An 18919-nucleotide genomic window follows, 5' to 3' on the forward strand; every position below is an offset into this window, starting at 1 on the left:
TACATTCCACATTCTTACGTAAATCTAGTGAAAAGTGTAAATACCCAGTGATCGAACCAGTACTTGCAAAACGATAGGGCATAATCTTTCTTCTCCTTCTTTTTCTTCTACTGATAGAAACCGGCTTTTGTCGTCCCAGTGGTATTTTCTGACGGCCATTCGGTTGTGGCACTGTCGATTAAACCTGCCATGATCCTCGAAAATTGAACAGAAAAGCATACAATTGACATTCATTATTGATATTTTTCCCTGTCATAGTTACAATTGTGTGCTCTTCTCAATACACCTAGTTTACGCCACATTGCAATATAAGTAGCCATTGCGATAACAATGTCAAGATGGCCGAGTGGTTAAGGCGCCAGACTTAAGATTCTAATTCAAAATCAAATAATAGATTAATAGGTAATCTTGTGATATCCGTTACTTGGCATTCTGGTCTTCGAAGAAGGCGTGGGTTCGAACCCCACTCTTGACAAAACCTTCCTTTCAAGTTTTATTCTTTTTTACTTTAAATCTTCTTCTCCATTGAAAACACATACGTGTCGCAATCGTTTACTGTCACTCAAAGCAAACGGACATAAGTTAAGGGGTTGTAACTCAGAGGTAGAGTGCTTGCTTCGCATGTGAAAAGACCAGAGTTCAATCCTCCAAAACTCCAATGTAGTGCAAATAATCGAGAGGTAAAAAGCAAGTATCAGGAACATACTAATAGTCTCTATTCTTAAGGGGTTGTATCTCAGTGGTAGAGTGTTCGCTTTGCATGCGAAAAGCCCGGAGTTCAATCCTCCGCAACTCCATACTATAATCGCTTTCATTTTGAAAATAAACAATTGACGGAAGAGAAACGAAAAAAAACTTACAGTATGACATTTTAGCAAAGCCTATGTGTGCATGGAAGGATCATCGGCAAACGAGTGCACTCTTTAAAAACAGCAAATCCTGGATGGTCAAATTGAGACATTCTTTTCCCGTAGTGTTGCGTTCTTAACACGCACAAGATTTGCAGTGACTAAAGCTAAGAATGAAGATAAGCGGATATTATATAGAGATCTTACCCTTCGTTAGAGAAACGTCGAGGTTTCACTAGATGAAATTCTTAAATCATTCCAAGAACACCTGGTGTATCACTTTCTCAATAACTGCCATCTGCATGACAACGTTTCCGAGGAGAATTTTGGCATGACGACGGCATTCCTGAGCACCCATTTGATTGTGATAGCTCAGTACATAACATTTGAAATTGAAAAATTGAAAAGGGAATAATAAGAGATCAAATTTGGGGAGAGAAGATAGGTGCGAAAAAGCCTCGGCCTGCAAAATGGCTCAACTTCGGGAAGCTACATATAAGTCGTACGGAGACGGTGACATGGTGACTCGAGTCAACAACGAAAAGAGTCTAATACATTGTGCCCATTAAACGAGATACGAGATGCGGTTCGTAACTCCTATAAACTCTCGCCTAAAATAGCACCTTCCACAAACGTCGCTATATACAGAGCTTTATTCATTAGTTTTTTTTATTTATTAAGTCTAAAACACCAATCTCTAACGAAAAAAAATTTCCCTATATATTTTCATTCAGTAGTAACGGAGAAAATCGCTTGATAGACGTGGTCGTCATCGTGTCTTGTGTGCGTGTTTGTCATAAAGCTGCGCGGGACATGGAATTGGTATCCTGTCGTATAGTTGACTATGGATGCGTACGTGTAAAATTATGCAGTTTTTGACTTGATAGTTGGAGTCAGCGTGAAAAGTTGAGTATATGGTACTATTTTTATTAATTTGGGCAGTAGCATGAAACATGATGGAGTTACCATTTCAACAACCAATTTTTTCAAAGGAAAAACGACGAAAATCTTATATCTTAAACAGAGCGGACTTTCTTCGGAAAAAATTATGCCGCAAAAAACTAACACCGCAGGCTACCGCCCAAATGAATGAAAATAACACTCTACACTAAACTTTTCACGCTGACTCCAAGTATGAAGTCAGAAACAGGATAATTTTACACACGCATCAACTACTAAAGAAAAAAATGTTATGTTCCTTGCAGCTCCATGAGAACCACGCGCACAAGACAAGACATAACGACGACGACGACGTCTATCAAGCAGTTTTTTCCATAATAACGGAACGAAAATAATATAGAATTTATCTCTTTTTATAAATTGGCGTATTTATTAGACTCTATTTGGTGAATCCCTAATTAGAAGAACTGGCGTATATCGTTAAAGAAATTAAACTTTTCTCGACATCTAGTGGCGTGCGTTCCGTTTACTAATCGGCAGCTCGCAGACTGAGTAATTGACCGTCATTTTCTTCTAACGGAAAAATCCTAGCACACAAAAATGTCAGGTAGGCCTATGTTTGTTTACGTGTTAAAAAGGTCGTTAATGAATTTAATTTGTACTTCATTTCTTAGATTGGAGATGGGCACTATGCTATGTAAAACCATTTTTGAAGTTGCTCTCGAAGTAGGAACCCAATTGCCAGTCTGCAACTTCAGTTAGAAATACTTTACTCATGTCAAATAAGAGAGTAGGCTAGACATACGAAAATCTTTTAAATTAACAATCGTTATTTTTATTCAGTAGAAATAAATTTTTGAACTTATTTGGCCTGCTGTAGGTTCTGCTCTCAGAGATAGTTACATTGGATGTTACTTACATTCTGACGATTTGCCGGAGACATATACTTTATTAAACTAATAAAAACATTACATTCTGAGCATTCTGGGAAGCTGGAATTCTGGATCAGTATCCGCCTGACATGCTTGTGTTGCTCTGGTTATCATTCACTCAGTTGCTGCAATTCCTTCAACTTAAAATCAAGTAATGAACCCCAAAGCCTATTCACCAATCTTTCGCTGTCACTACTGTTGTATTAATACTCACATTCATAATAGTTTAAGCTTTTTTTATCTTTTCTAATTACGTGCTTTCTTTTTATTTTGTAGCCATTCATCACATATTTGTAGAAGCCTTTTCAAATTGAAAACCCCCATGATTCGTCCATCAACTTTCTAACTCAACAGGACAGCGAAACACCTCATGCTGAACAAGGATGTTCTTAATTTTCTGAATAAGGGAGTCCATATTCCCCATCCCATTTTTGCACATTTCCTTCTTGGCTTGATGAGTATTTAGGCTCCATTAGGCAAGTAGAGCACATAGTTGCATTTTGAAAAAAACAAACAAAAAAAAAACAGTTGTTCTCGGACATTTTCACTGCTGATGACCATTCGCGTCATCATCACAATTGATCATTTTAAATGCTAAAATAGGATGAGGGGTTCAATCTCTCCGTTTTTCAGTCGATAACGGTACAAACTTGGATCACTCGACGTGCAAGACCGGAAATGGAAGCAACTTTACCGTCCGCGACAGCCTTCAACCAGCTGCTTCCATGGCGCCTCGAGATGTTGACGTTAAACTTAAGGTAAATTAATAAAATGATTCGATTAAAAAGACGCTTAAAATCTACTTTTAAATTTTAGAGCTTGGAATCTAATGTCTTGGACGTTTTGTCAACTGCAAACTCTAACCTGAATTCAACATCCAATTTATCGCTTAAAAATTAGTCTGTCGTGGAGGAGCGCGGAATCGAAGACATTGTCCATTTGATGATGTATTAAGTTTATGTGTAGGAAATTTGGTGAATTTTATTGTTGAAAATTTTTTTCTGGTTGTTTTGACATGCGCTATTTTGCGACATTGCCAAGATCTCATAAAAGTCCCTCACTAAACTGCTTAGTAGAGTAGTCTGCCTCTGCTATTTATTGTTTGACTGGTTAATGACCTGAGTCATTTTTCCTACCATGATGGACAATTATTCTCGTGAAGAGGGTTTTACCTCTAATTCTATAGTAACGGTTTTTAACAACAAAGTATTTTATGACCACTCTACAAAGAAGAACCCTAATGGGTTAGTTTCATTGAACAAATGTACAAAGTTTTAAAATTGGAACTTATTTTATTTCCAAAAGTGGTCGATGTGTTAACTTGAAACAACCCATTGAATGCAAATCACATTTTCTCACTCATAATGGCATATACATATTGGGTGCACATCAACACTCATTAAATTGCCCTACGACAGAGGTGAACATAATCAACATGAGGGTTAGGTGTGCTCTAAGAAAGGCTTGTCATGAGGAAGCAGGTACCAACCAGACCATATATGACCGTGTCATCACCAGGTAAACTCAAGTTGTTACACTTACTATGAGCAAAGTTGTTACATGGCCGATTAACATCGAAGAATTCAGTTCTGAATCTGGAGTATTAGTCCATGTTTAATCCCGCTCAACATAGGCAACGTTGCCGAAAGAGGAGATATTAAATGTCATGCTTTGATATTCATATTTGGCAACATCGGTATTGCTGTATATTCCCCATGCAATCCTGAATTTCATTAATGAGTCGACAGCGTCGTCAGTAGTTAGTTCTGTCGTAGATAAAAATAAAGAAATGAAAAAGAATTATATTGAATAAGTCGATTTTTTTTCGTCATAAGGGAGGGGGGTTCCAAACTCAAAGGTATCTGAATGTTACTGCTTATCGTTTTCTTAGCGATTAAATAGATCTATTTGGTCTTTCAACTGGGTATGACGAAGGAGATTCTAGTTCCCTTTCGGGGGATTCGATGGCGGTAGAATGGAGATGAATACATATTTCAAAACGGGGAGTACAGCGGGTACAGAACGTTGACGCGCAAAACGGCGACCAGAAAGAATTCAAAAGGAGAAGACGAAGTGCAAGACGACAACGGGCAATTTGACGGGCCAAGCATGGAGGAATAACAAGTTTTTTATTTTGTGGAGCTGCTGCTGCCTCCACAACGCTTCTAACACCTTCGGCTTCCACAGTCGGGTCAGTCAACTTCACTTCTTTTCGTGTCGCTAGCTCTTCACCAGCGACTTCAACAGAAGTTCGAGGCTGCTCAGGGTTGGAGCGCAAATGTTGCCAACCCTCCTACAATCACCACACCTAAATTGCTTGCGAAAACGCAGCCAGAGGAAGATAGTAGAAATTTTAATTGAATGTGATAATTTAAACTCGTGCTAGTGCAAAACCTGTGCATATAATGGCACCCTGTTTAGAAAAAAAGGTACCAGTTAGACCATACAATTCATTAGCGATTAAATAGATCTTTTTGTTACCTTACGCCTTCATCTTCCTCATTTTTTACGGTGATATTGGGGATGTTAAACTGGCACAAAAGCTAGGGATTCTTGTTCATTTTAAGATTCAATGGCGGAAGAACGGTGGGTAATTTCATCATATGGATTGAATAAACGGCAACGAGCAGAAAGACGACCATAAAGACGGCGACCGAAAAGATTGCGAAGGGCATTACGAGCAGCTTGACGGGCCAACCACACAATTGTAGCAGGACTATTATTTGGAGTCACTAATAATGACAAGAAATGTGTAATGCTTTAAATAAATCAAGCAGTTCATCAATAATTATGTAAAATAATTTCAAATATACAGTAACTATCGGCAGCTGCTGCTGCCTCCCCGCCGCTTCCAACACCTTCGGCTTCCATACCCGTGTCAGAATTATCAAGCTGAACGCTGACGTTATTTACAAAATTGTGTCCGCGGTGTTGAATCTCTACAGACAAGACATTGCAAATTTTATTAATAACATCGCGTTAGTCATCAATATTTACGCAAAAATTTATTTTAGAATGCAGTACCTTTACAGCCTTTATGCAGATTCTGAAAGAATTTTCGGATTTTTACTGCGTCTTTATAAGATGCTACTTTGGTGCAGACGTAGTCTTCGGAGCACCCCAAGCATCAAGCAACCTGTGGAAATAAATCAAATATTCGTTAAATCTGGTAGGAAACAGACAAAATGAAAACTTACAATTTTAGGTTTTTCCGGATTTAAGTGAGATCTCCGGTTTGTAGAATTTCAGATCTCCGTATTTTCTCCATTTTACAATAATATCTTCTAAATCTCCCATTTTTATCTGGGGGGGGGGGGGGGTAAGAAAATTTATTTAAAAACAGATTTCGGACTTGCCGCTACATGGCAGTACAAACAACAAAATACCTGACAGGTAATGTGTAGGTTGGAAAACATTTTAAATCGAGAGAGGAAGTTGACACGTCTATGTTCAAGAAAATAGTGTTCTTGCAATCTTTCATCTGTCCCTTCTTCCAATTAAAAACCTCCCACTGCACGTTAGAGTTACAAATTATTGGGCGAATTTAGTAGAGGGGGATTATGAAACTTACATAATTAGCAATTTTTCCATTGAGATCCCCGGGGTGGTTGACCCTGTACCCTACCTTCCATCCGGGCATGTAGTGAAATTTAAAAAGATCTGCTACATATGCCAATGGAAGGTGGAGATCGGAGTTTCCTATATCAAACTTGTCGTATGTCAACATATCAGACTGCAAACTTTGGATAGATCCGTTTCCAGCTGCCTCATTAATAAAGTGGATTTCGTACGTAGTCCATGCCTGGAGATTCTTTTAGAAATTTTCGAATTTTCCTAAAATAAAAACAATCAATTTTTGAATTTTTAATTGAAAAGGGAAATTACTTACCCAAAGTTATCAAGCACAAATTTGCGCAAATTATTAAAAATGTAATCTGGAATCAATGTTCCAGTTGACGATTTAGTAACCAGGACCACAACAAAGCAATTGGCAGACGATCGCAAACATTTTATAGGCGGACATGACCATATATGTTTTCCATGTGTTAGAGGAGGTTCGCTTCTTTAACATAGACCAAGTTGTGAAACGGACCCCAAGTGGCCTTCATCCTGGCACCAGATTCCGTGGGATAACTTGTGATAATCTGTTTTTGGAAGTACCCCATTAACAGGTTTGATGAATCCGCAATCCTTCTTTGGTAGACGACACACTACTTCATTTTTTTCAGTCACTAAAAGAAATTACTTTAGGTTGTCATTTAAAATTGTCATTTTAAAATGTTTATTTTAAACAATTGGGGCGGCCGCCATCTGGAACGAAAGAAAATTTGATTCCTCGACATTTAGACTCAAAATAGTTTTTTGGACATTCAGAATGTTTTTTCAAAATGTTGAGACATTTGAACTCAAAATAAAAACCTATATTTTTTAAATTAAAAAACATATTGCCGACATCTGGAACGAAAGATAGTTGGATTGCCCGACATTTGGACCCGTGAAAATTACTGGGACATTTGAATTAATAATTAAAATGTATTTATTTATGGTCGAGACATTTGAACAGAATACTCGTAAAATCGATTGATAATGATCGCGATACCTCGAATATCTACGGCTATCGCCGTTCGTTTGTTTTGCATTTCACACACACAAAATATTCTGTCTGCTGCATTGTTATTGATTTAGCTCCCCTAACAAAAATGTGCTGTTATCGTGTTATGTAATGTCATTCACAAGTTAGAATTGAACGCTTGCACAAAAATAACGGTGGAAGTGATGCTGGCAAAAGTGCAAGGCGGAAATTTTTTGGGTTTCAGATCACTAATTATTTTAGTGCACATAAACTTGGTGGTAGGAAAACGTTCCTGAAGTAGGTTTTGCTATTTAAACGGTTTGGTTGCTTGGAACTGTAAAAACTTGGCATATTGGGGTATACTTGACAGTTTGCCAACAATAGTAGATGAATATACTGTAAACTGTCTTTTTTTATCCATATAGAATCTCATTGGTGGATTCAAGGATGACCTTAGTCTGTCCCACATTTAGGTTTTATTTTTCTATTTTGACAGCCTTTGGAATTGGATTGTGTTTCCTAAAAACAAATCTAAATCCAAAGTATGAATGAACAAAAAAAATTTGTACATACCCCACCACTTGAAAAACCAGTTTTTTTTACCCCAAAATTTTCTAAAAAAAAATTACATAAAATTTGTTGGAATGCGTAAGCAAACACACAATAGGTGGCAGCACAAACAGGAGTGGTGGCAGCACAAGCTGGAGTCCTCTCGGCCTTCTACCTTGGCTGTGCAGTGCTCTCCTTTGTCTCTTTCTCTTTTTTCTGTCTGCTGAAACCACTCTGTCATGCGTTAACTTGTCTCCCCGTTTTGTATCAAGAAATCAGGTCTCAAGTTATTCTTCTGTGTTCCAAATCTCGTAATATCGAGACTCTTGAGTTATTCTTTTGTTCATCCGAGTTAATCAGACTCAGGTAATTATCTCTGTAATTCAGTCTCATATATTGCATTTTCTATGTACACATTTCGACATGCATTGAAGAAATGTACTTTGCCTGTACAGTCAATACAGAAGCCTGTGTTTATTCAATACAGAAGCCTGTGTTTATTCAATACAGAAGCCTAGTTAAATCTTTGTCTATTTCTTACAAAATTAACTACTTTATATTTGTTTTTGGCCTTTTGACATTATGTGTAGTTACATGTTTCCAATAAGTGTACCAAATTTCAATGATATCAGATGAAAACTAAGTACCCCATTTGCGGTTTTTATTAGGCACCCTTCATGAAAACGGGGGAAGGGAAACATAACGTTAAGTCAGTAGGGCGCGAGGCACCCTACGAGAATGGCGGTTAAGAGAACCGGAAACTCATAGATCTCATTAGATATTGAGAAAATTAGATGATAGCATTAAAACTCATCTTGATTAGTAGCTTTAAAACCATTATGCTGCGCTTTAACGAATCTTGAAGATAGCTAGGACTAATTTTTTATTATAGGTGGAGTAGAATAGACTTGACGCAAACATCAGATGCTGGTGGATCTTGAGGACTGCAGAGCTTCATTAAGAAGACAGAAATGCTGGAAATGGCTTGCCTGCTGGTAAGCAAGTCGATAGCCGGGATCTTCGTGTGTGTGTGTAGTATAAAGTGCTATGAACTTTGCTACCCCTTTTTTTAAGCGTACACACAGTGTCCGGCACCATGTATGTGATCTGCTGCATGCTTGGATGCTTCACATGTATCATAGCCATGGTGTCCATTAACTCAATAATTACAGCTGAAAACGCCCCCCCCCCCCCAATCAATAGTAAGGAATAGGCCACATACTACTGCTGGACGTTGGATCGATGGAATCCTCAATAATTTTGGCTAATCCATACTAGATTTTTCAATTATTAGAACACTAAGTCTATCGCTTTAACTGACCAGTCAAATATCTAATAAGATTTTTTAGTTTCCGGTTCTCTTAACCGCCATTCTCGTGAGTGAGCGAAGACGAGGCGAAAGGGAAAACACAAAACAAATCAAAAGGCGTTAGAGGATATATGCAGAAATATGGTTTGACACAGAAGGGTGGAATAATAAGAGATAAAATTTGGGGAGAGAAGATAGGTGCGAAAAAGCCTCGTCCTACAAAATGGCGCAACATCAGATAGAAGTTGTACGGAGACGGCGACATGGTGACTAGAGTCAACAACTAAAAGATTCAAATGCATGGTGCCCATAAAACGAGATACGAGACGTGGTTCGTCCTATAAACTCTCGCCCAAAGTAGCACCGTCCACAAACGTCGCTATATACAGAGCTATATTCTTTAGTTTTTTTATTTGTTTATTCTAAAACACGAATCTCTAACGACAATTAATTTCCTTGTATATTTTCGTTCAGTTATAACGGAGAAAACCGTTTGATAGACGTCGTCGTCGTCGTGTCTTGTGTGCGTCTTTGTTATAAAGATGCGCGGAACATACAATTTGTATCCTGTCGTATAGTTGACTATGGATGCGTGTGTAAAATTATGAAATTTCTGACATCATATTTGGAATCAGCGTGAAAATTTGAGTATATGGTACTATTTTCATTAATTTGGGCAGTAGCGTGATGGAGTTGCCATTTCAACGACCAATGTTTTCTAAGGAAAAAACGACGAAAATCTTGTATCTTAAACACGGCGGACTTTCTTCGGAAAAAATTAGGCCGCAAAAAACTCCCGCAGGCTACCACCCAAATGAATGTTTTCATATATTTTATGCGTTCAACAATGGATAACCCATCACTTTTACACAAATACACACAAATAACGACAAATAATAAAAACAAAGTGCGTAGGTATGCGTCATTTTCCAAAACCTTTTATTTTAGCCAAGACTAAGCTTGTACAGATGGCTATCAAAGTATTAAAACTTAATTTAATACTCCATCGGAAACATTAAGGACTTCGTGTGATACGGTTGTTTCTACTTATGATAGAAATGATTCATGGTGCGGGCTTCTGACATTGTCTTTTCTGCCAGGTCTGAAAAAAATTTCCTGGTCTCCTCCAATTCAGTCGCATGCTGGTCTATGATTTCACCACGCTCAGCTTCCATTTGCTTAAGTTTTTCCTTTAAACTTTCGAATGCATTCAAAGCTTGTGAGAACCAAATATCCTTCACAGGATGATAGTTTCTGAGGGATGGATTCTTTTCTTCTCGATAAATCCGGTCATTGCAATATGGACACTCGATGTAAGGGCCATCGCAACCATCGCAATCACCAGTCCATTTAGACTAGGAAAAGCATAAAAAATAAAAAATAAATACGATGCATGAAAATCTCATTTTACATAAACAATTGACGGAAGAGAAACGAAAAAAAACTTACAGTATGACATTTTAGCAAAGCCTATGTGTGCATGGAAGGATCATCGGCAAACGAGTGCACTCTTTAAACTTGCAATAGCAGGATTTACAAACAGCAAATCCTGGATGGTCAAATTGAGACATTCTTTTCCCGTAGTGTTGCGTTCTTAACACGCACAAGATTTGCAGTGACTAAAGCTAAGAATGAAGATAAGCGGATATTATATAGAGATCTTACCCTTCGTTAGAGAAACGTCGAGGTTTCACTAGATGAAATTCTTAAATCATTCCAAGAACACCTGGTGTATCACTTTCTCAATAACTGCCATCTGCATGACAACGTTTCCGAGGAGAATTTTGGCATGACGACGGCATTCCTGAGCACCCATTTGATTGTGATAGCTCAGTACATAACATTTGAAATTGAAAAATTGAAAAGGGAATAATAAGAGATCAAATTTGGGGAGAGAAGATAGGTGCGAAAAAGCCTCGGCCTGCAAAATGGCTCAACTTCGGGAAGCTACATATAAGTCGTACGGAGACGGTGACATGGTGACTCGAGTCAACAACGAAAAGAGTCTAATACATTGTGCCCATTAAACGAGATACGAGATGCGGTTCGTAACTCCTATAAACTCTCGCCTAAAATAGCACCTTCCACAAACGTCGCTATATACAGAGCTTTATTCATTAGTTTTTTTTATTTATTAAGTCTAAAACACCAATCTCTAACGAAAAAAAATTTCCCTATATATTTTCATTCAGTAGTAACGGAGAAAATCGCTTGATAGACGTGGTCGTCATCGTGTCTTGTGTGCGTGTTTGTCATAAAGCTGCGCGGGACATGGAATTTGTATCCTGTCGTATAGTTGACTATGGATGCGTACGTGTAAAATTATGCAGTTTTTGACTTGATAGTTGGAGTCAGCGTGAAAAGTTGAGTATATGGTACTATTTTTATTAATTTGGGCAGTAGCATGAAACATGATGGAGTTACCATTTCAACAACCAATTTTTTCAAAGGAAAAACGACGAAAATCTTATATCTTAAACAGAGCGGACTTTCTTCGGAAAAAATTATGCCGCAAAAAACTAACACCGCAGGCTACCGCCCAAATGAATGAAAATAACACTCTACACTAAACTTTTCACGCTGACTCCAAGTATGAAGTCAGAAACAGGATAATTTTACACACGTATCAACTACTAAAGAAAAAAATTTTATGTTCCTTGCAGCTCCATGAGAACCACGCGCACAAGACAAGACATAACGACGACGACGACGTCTATCAAGCAGTTTTTTCCATAATAACGGAACGAAAATAATATAGAATTTATCTCTTTTTATAAATTGGCGTATTTATTAGACTCTATTTGGTGAATCCCTAATTAGAAGAACTGGCGTATATCGTTAAAGAAATTAAACTTTTCTCGACATCTAGTGGCGTGCGTTCCGTTTACTAATCGGCAGCTCGCAGACTGAGTAATTGACCGTCATTTTCTTCTAACGGAAAAATCCTAGCACACAAAAATGTCAGGTAGGCCTATGTTTGTTTACGTGTTAAAAAGGTCGTTAATGAATTTAATTTGTACTTCATTTCTTAGATTGGAGATGGGCACTATGCTATGTAAAACCATTTTTGAAGTTGCTCTCGAAGTAGGAACCCAATTGCCAGTCTGCAACTTCAGTTAGAAATACTTTACTCATGTCAAATAAGAGAGTAGGCTAGACATACGAAAATCTTTTAAATTAACAATCGTTATTTTTATTCAGTAGAAATAAATTTTTGAACTTATTTGGCCTGCTGTAGGTTCTGCTCTCAGAGATAGTTACATTGGATGTTACTTACATTCTGACGATTTGCCGGAGACATATACTTTATTAAACTAATAAAAACATTACATTCTGAGCATTCTGGGAAGCTGGAATTCTGGATCAGTATCCGCCTGACATGCTTGTGTTGCTCTGGTTATTATTCACTCAGTTGCTGCAATTCCTTCAACTTAAAATCAAGTAATGAACCCCAAAGCCTATTCACCAATCTTTCGCTGTCACTACTGTTGTATTAATACTCACATTCATAATAGTTTAAGCTTTTTTTATCTTTTCTAATTACGTGCTTTCTTTTTATTTTGTAGCCATTCATCACATATTTGTAGAAGCCTATTCAAATTGAAAACCCCCATGATTCGTCCATCAACGTTCTAACTGAACAGGACAGCGAAACACCTCATGCTGAACAAGGATGTTCTTAATTTTCTGAATAAGGGAGTCCATATTCCCCATCCCATTTTTGCACATTTCCTTCTTGGCTTGATGAGTATTTAGGCTCCATTAGGCAAGTAGAGCACATAGTTGCATTTTGAAAAAAACAAACAAAAAAAAAACAGTTGTTCTCGGACATTTTCACTGCTGATGACCATTCGCGTCATCATCACAATTGATCATTTTAAATGCTAAAATAGGATGAGGGGTTCAATCTCTCCGTTTTTCAGTCGATAACGGTACAAACTTGGATCACTCGACGTGCAAGACCGGAAATGGAAGCAACTTTACCGTCCGCGACAGCCTTCAACCAGCTGCTTCCATGGCGCCTCGAGATGTTGACGTTAAACTTAAGGTAAATTAATAAAATGATTCGATTAAAAAGACGCTTAAAATCTACTATTAAATTTTAGAGCTTGGAATCTAATGTCTTGGACGTTTTGTCAACTGCTAACTCTAACCTGAATTCAACATCCAATTTATCGCTTAAAAATTAGTCTGTCGTGGAGGAGCGCGGAATCGAAGACATTGTCCATTTGATGATGTATTAAGTTTATGTGTAGGAAATTTGGTGAATTTTATTGTTGAAAATTTTTTTCTGGTTGTTTTGACATGCGCTATTTTGCGACATTGCCAAGATCTCATAAAAGTCCCTCACTAAACTGCTTAGTAGAGTAGTCTGCCTCTGCTATTTATTGTTTGACTGGTTAATGACCTGAGTCATTTTTCCTACCATGATGGACAATTATTCTCGTGAAGAGGGTTTTACCTCTAATTCTATAGTAACGGTTTTTAACAACAAAGTATTTTATGACCACTCTACAAAGAAGAACCCTAATGGGTTAGTTTCATTGAACAAATGTACAAAGTTTTAAAATTGGAACTTATTTTATTTCCAAAAGTGGTCGATGTGTTAACTTGAAACAACCCATTGAATGCAAATCACATTTTCTCACTCATAATGGCATATACATATTGGGTGCACATCAACACTCATTAAATTGCCCTACGACAGAGGTGAACATAATCAACATGAGGGTTAGGTGTGCTCTAAGAAAGGCTTGTCATGAGGAAGCAGGTACCAACCAGACCATATATGACCGTGTCATCACCAGGTAAACTCAAGTTGTTACACTTACGATGAGCAAAGTTGTTATTTGTCAATTTTATTTTCTAGATTTCCTGGTAACACTGTCACGTACCAGAAATGCAGCAGAGACATGAGCAGGAAGAAGAAAAACTTCTCTCCCAGACTCCAACAAACATTTCAAGAGCTAGACCAGCTGCTTCAAGAATATCCCAGGCTCAGGTAAACATTTTTCTGGTATGGGAGATAACGCTTTCAAAGATTTAATTAAATTTTGTAATTAGGATGGTACACAGTGGCGAACAACCACTCTATTCTGGAATTGTATCGAATGAAGGAACGAATCCTCAAGAGGCGGCATCTTCATAAGTCCTGCTGTACTGCCATACTTGAACGATTGTGTTGAAATTGGCGTGGACGGTACTTTTGGGTCGAAACCTAAAATTCCTGTTAGTGTCCACCAAGTCATCGTGTTAACTATTTTCTTCGAAGGCCACGTAAGTGTTTATAAGAAGATATTTTTTTTCTGATTGGACTCGCATATATTTATTGTTTATTAGGCATTTGTGTTAGCCACCGTTCTGTGTTCAGGCAAGACGGAAGCGCTGTACAAACTTATACTACGGCACATTAAAATGAAGGCCGCTCAACTTCCGGGGCTCGTGCCATGATACCAAAAAAATGCACTGGGATTTAGAAAGAGCCACGATGAACGCTCTTGCTGAAGTCATCACCGGAATTATTTGTGGATGCTGTTCCAGCGAAAATCGACGCGTAATTTATTCGTATGCTGTTCATTTGAATTTGTGTTGTATTTTCTTCATGGTAGATGTCACGTCAAATATTGGAGGGCGTAATTATCAGCTGATCAGAAACGTAGTCGTCTTTGTAAATTCTTGTGTCATCTTGAGTCATAAGAGGCCATTTTGCCGTAGTAACGTTTGACAGCTCTTAATTTGATCCGCTGTTTTATATCTTGGATTGTGTGTGTCTATTTTATACTACTCTGCATTCAGGTATTTAAATTGAGATTATTTATTGAATTATGTATATTAATCGACTGTATTCTAGAGTGTATATCGTATTGAGTGGATTGATACGTGATCTCGATTGAGTCACGATTGTATATTGACGTCTCTGGTCATTGCCCACTCCTAATTGTGGACCCTGGGTAACATCCTACTTATATATATGTTGCTTGAATGTCAATGTAAATTTTATATCGTTATTCAGACACCAGTTGTATAGTCTAAATACAGCATCATCCTATTTCACTCGTTGGCCCAAGCTGTCATTGTCATTCTTGGTTTCATTGGTGATCGTAGCAGGACTCTGCAAGAAAGAACTGACAATGTCCAGAGACAGGAAGAAGGCTGATCAAGCCCGTCAACAAGTTGATGAAGACACTATTGCTGGTAGAAGGAAGAATCGAAACGTCCAGTCCATTTATCAAAGACAAGCAGAAGATCTTGGCAAGTCTCAAGCACAGACCACAGCCAACGATGGTGGACAAGGACTCAACCTTCAGACCCCAAATGCAAAAAGTGAAACAACATCTCAACATAGTCGAGCCCAGGATGCAGTCGAACGCGATGCTGTGCGTTCCAAGATTGACTTAGCATGCAAGATGATCAACACGTTGATCGCAGACAACGGTTCTCGCCGAGCATGTCGCGGATTGGTTGACAAGCTCGACTCAATGTTTGCAGATACCGAACGTCTTAATCTGTTGGCTGTCATGCCAAACGATGCCGAAGAGTTTGGAAGACAAGCAGCCATCCAAATTGCACTGTTCACTCAAATTGAGACAGCCAAGGAAGATGTGGATGGATTCATCGATTCTCGTGTAGACGAGGCCTCTTCTATTGCCTCCTTTCAGCCTCTTTCCATCCGAAGTGAAGTATTGCGCAACTGGACTCAAACGCAACAACTCCGTCAACAAACCTCTCAAGCGCTGATCTATGCGAAACAGAAAGCCGAAGAAGCTCAACGAACCGCAGAAAAGTTGCAGAAAGAGTCGGACGACGCAAAGCAGAAAGCGGACGAAGCAAACAAAGAGGTGGCAAATTTAACAGGAGCTATTGGAAAAAGAAAATCTGCAAGTACAGTAATCAGTGGTGGAAATCATGATTGGGGAGTCAAGAAAGCTGCTATCAACGATTGGCGTCGGAAGTCCCTTATTGAACCAAGATCCCAGGAAACCGAAGAGGAAGGCGAGCCCGATTGTTGGATTGACCGATATTGCTCCGGTTTAGAAGATCCGACCTGGTTTTATTCCCACAAGGCCCCATCATTGAAAAGTGAACTCCCGGTATTTTCTGGTAAAGCTTTGGACTGGTTCTGGTGGATTGATCTGTATCGTTCAATGGTGCATGATCAACGGATTTCAGCTGGCGAGAAGTTAGCAATTCTGAAGAGTCGTTTAAGCGGTGAGCAACTGGATATTGTTCAAGGCCTAGGAGGAGGCGAACCTGCTTACAAATCGGCGCTATCCCGTCTCAAGCAAGCAGCTGGACGCCGCGATGTCATGCGAGTTGTTCATCTCAGTGAGCTCGATCGGATGGATCTCGGGCGTGATCCAACAGCATTTCGTCGGTTTGCGGAAAAGGCGAGGACTCATTTCTTCGATCTGACGCGAATGGGAGAAACTTCAAGCTCCGACATCATCGAACGTTTATGCCGAAAGCTTCATCCATCGGATCGTCTCGAGTGGAATTTCGGAAGAGGAACTGGATTGGAGCGTAGAAGTCTCAACGAATTTGGCGAGTGGCTATGTGAAAGAGCCTCAGCTTATCAAAACGCGTACAATATCGCGGCAGAGCAAGCATCCGGAAATGGGTTTGGCAATTCGCGCCATCGTCCGACCGCCGCACGTGCTCATCACGCTAGCTTCGAACCAGATCGGTCAGAAAAGCCCTACAAAAGTCGCTGCTATTGCTGCAATGAAGAGCATCGAGTGTTATCTTGCCCAACCTTCAAGGCGATGCCGACCAAAGAGAAGATCAGATTCTGCATTAGAAGGCGGTTATGTCTCAAATGTTTCGGAGCGAAGCATTCAGCCAAAGATTGTACGTTCGGAAAAGGATGCGGGGTGAAGGATTGCCCTTATGAACATCACAGCATACTCCATGATGCAGAAAGTGTTCCGACGGTAAAAGGCGACAGTCATCACACTTCCCTTTCAGCCCGAGCGGATCATATGAAGGTGGCGCTGGGAGTAATTTGGACCGAAGCCTACGCTACTGATGGTACAGTGATTCCGGTGTCGGTGATGATCGATGAAGGCAGCGATACTACGTTGTTCCGGGAAGATTTCCTCCGTCGTCTGAAGATAACAGGAAAGAAGCAGAAGCTGGATCTTGTTGGTGTGACCGGTGCCGAACGTTACGATTCTCAACGTGCTGACGTGCGATTTCGACTACCGGACGGTGAAGAAACAATTATCGCCGGACTGACGATACCGCAAGTCGCTCGCCCCACTCCAATTGTTAATTGGGATGAATTAAAACAACGGTGGCCCCATCTTGCCGACGTGCCTGTTATGAAGAGTGGAGGAAAGATCGATGTGTTGCTGGGTCTTGATCATTCGCATTTGATTGCCGTACTGGAATCTCGAGTAGGTAGAGATGATAAACCGTTTGCCTCTCGAACCCGATTGGGATGGATTGTTCGCGGCTTGCTGGGAGGAGACATCGGTCCGATGACTGCCCGCTCTTATCATCTTACTGCAACTTCAAGAGAAGAAGGTCCGTCTGTTCAAAATCATTGGATGCCGAATTCAGAGCCTTTTGTGAAACCGAAAATTTTGGAACGGAGTTTCGAGGTGAAGGTTTGTCGGAGTCAGAGCAGAAGGCCGAAAAAATCGTGAATGAAGGCTTACGAAAATTGGACGTTGGGTACGAGGCTCCACTGACCTGGATTGAAGGAGAGCCAGTGTTCGAAAATAATCGGAAGCTAGCTGTACACCGTTTGCAAGATTTGAAAGAAAGCTTCAAGAAGTGGAATCCAATCCCAATCTCCAATCCCCTTACGCAAAGGAGAATTTTTTTGCAAAAACACGCGGAATAAAAACAAAAACACGTGATTTTTTCAATTACATACCTTTAAAAATAAAAAAATTATAGAGATTTTAATTTTTTCGTGTTTTATTACCAGGTAATATTGGACAGACGGCTGTACCATGTAAGACAGGGTATTAAAAGAGGGATAGGATGAATACAAAATTATGAAAAATAAGGAAATGTAGATCTTAATGTAGTTAAACTCCCCCTAAAACTTGGAAATGATACGCTTAAAACTGAAAAAGATTTCTTATAGAAAAAAATTGCATCTTTTAGATGGGGCAAGATAGGGAAACAATGAAGGTGGAACTGAAGTCTCTCGTTAAGATAAAACAATTTCCCTGTTTCAAATGGCCCCAGAGACCGTTCTCCACTAAAATGTAAATATCGTCTAAACTAACATACTTAAAAATAAATATTTTGGTGAATAATGTAGGGTGAATAATCTCACTCAGTCTGAAATGGATGAACTTCGAGAGCTCTTGATGAACAACGTAGTTGCTTTTCCCCCAAAAAAGGTAAAACCCATTTACCTCAACAAGAAGCCATCTGCTTGCTGTATCATGTTTCTGTGGCAAGGAGCTGTGGTAAAATTAATCTTTTGCAGTAATGATCGATGTTTTTAAAGAAAAATAGATCGAAATAGATGTTTATTCTAAAAGAAAAAAAATATACAAAGCGAAATCCCATCTGCAATTATTTCTACAGTGCTGCCAGAATAATGTTTTCAATCTTATTTATTCACTATTAATTAAAAAACAGTAGATTTTGCCCTAATTCATGCAAAAGTTTGTTTTCCATATTTTATTACACTAAGTGAGATGCCATACAAAACAAAAGTTTTGATGAAAAATGTTTTAATTCCGAAAGTAAGGTTTCAATTTTTAGCCAAAGTTTCGCCATTATGATTGCCAAACGATTTTGCTTTGTATAATCTCAAACCTGGCGTAAGGTGAACTGGAGACTA

General features: G+C 39.0%; 1 long non-coding RNA gene and 2 other non-coding genes across 3 annotated transcripts; all 3 read left to right on the plus strand.

Annotated features, from left to right (window-relative positions):
• The first annotated feature begins 332 nt into the window (after positions 1–332).
• Positions 333–475, plus strand: Trnal-uaa. The gene is made up of 2 exons: positions 333–369; positions 431–475. It is a non-coding gene; the product is annotated as a tRNA-Leu (tRNA).
• A 250-nt stretch (positions 476–725) lies between these two features.
• Trnaa-ugc lies at positions 726–797 on the plus strand. Its single transcript has one exon. It is a non-coding gene; the product is annotated as a tRNA-Ala (tRNA).
• A 13900-nt stretch (positions 798–14697) lies between these two features.
• Positions 14698–15447, plus strand: LOC124326686. Its single transcript, XR_006915657.1, has 4 exons — positions 14698–14907; positions 14963–15062; positions 15125–15212; positions 15437–15447. It is a non-coding gene; the product is annotated as an uncharacterized LOC124326686 (long non-coding RNA).
• The last annotated feature ends 3472 nt before the right edge of the window (positions 15448–18919 follow it).

This window comes from Daphnia pulicaria, chromosome 1 (assembly GCF_021234035.1).
Source record: "Daphnia pulicaria isolate SC F1-1A chromosome 1, SC_F0-13Bv2, whole genome shotgun sequence".
NCBI classification, from domain to species: Eukaryota; Metazoa; Arthropoda; class Branchiopoda; order Diplostraca; family Daphniidae; genus Daphnia; species Daphnia pulicaria.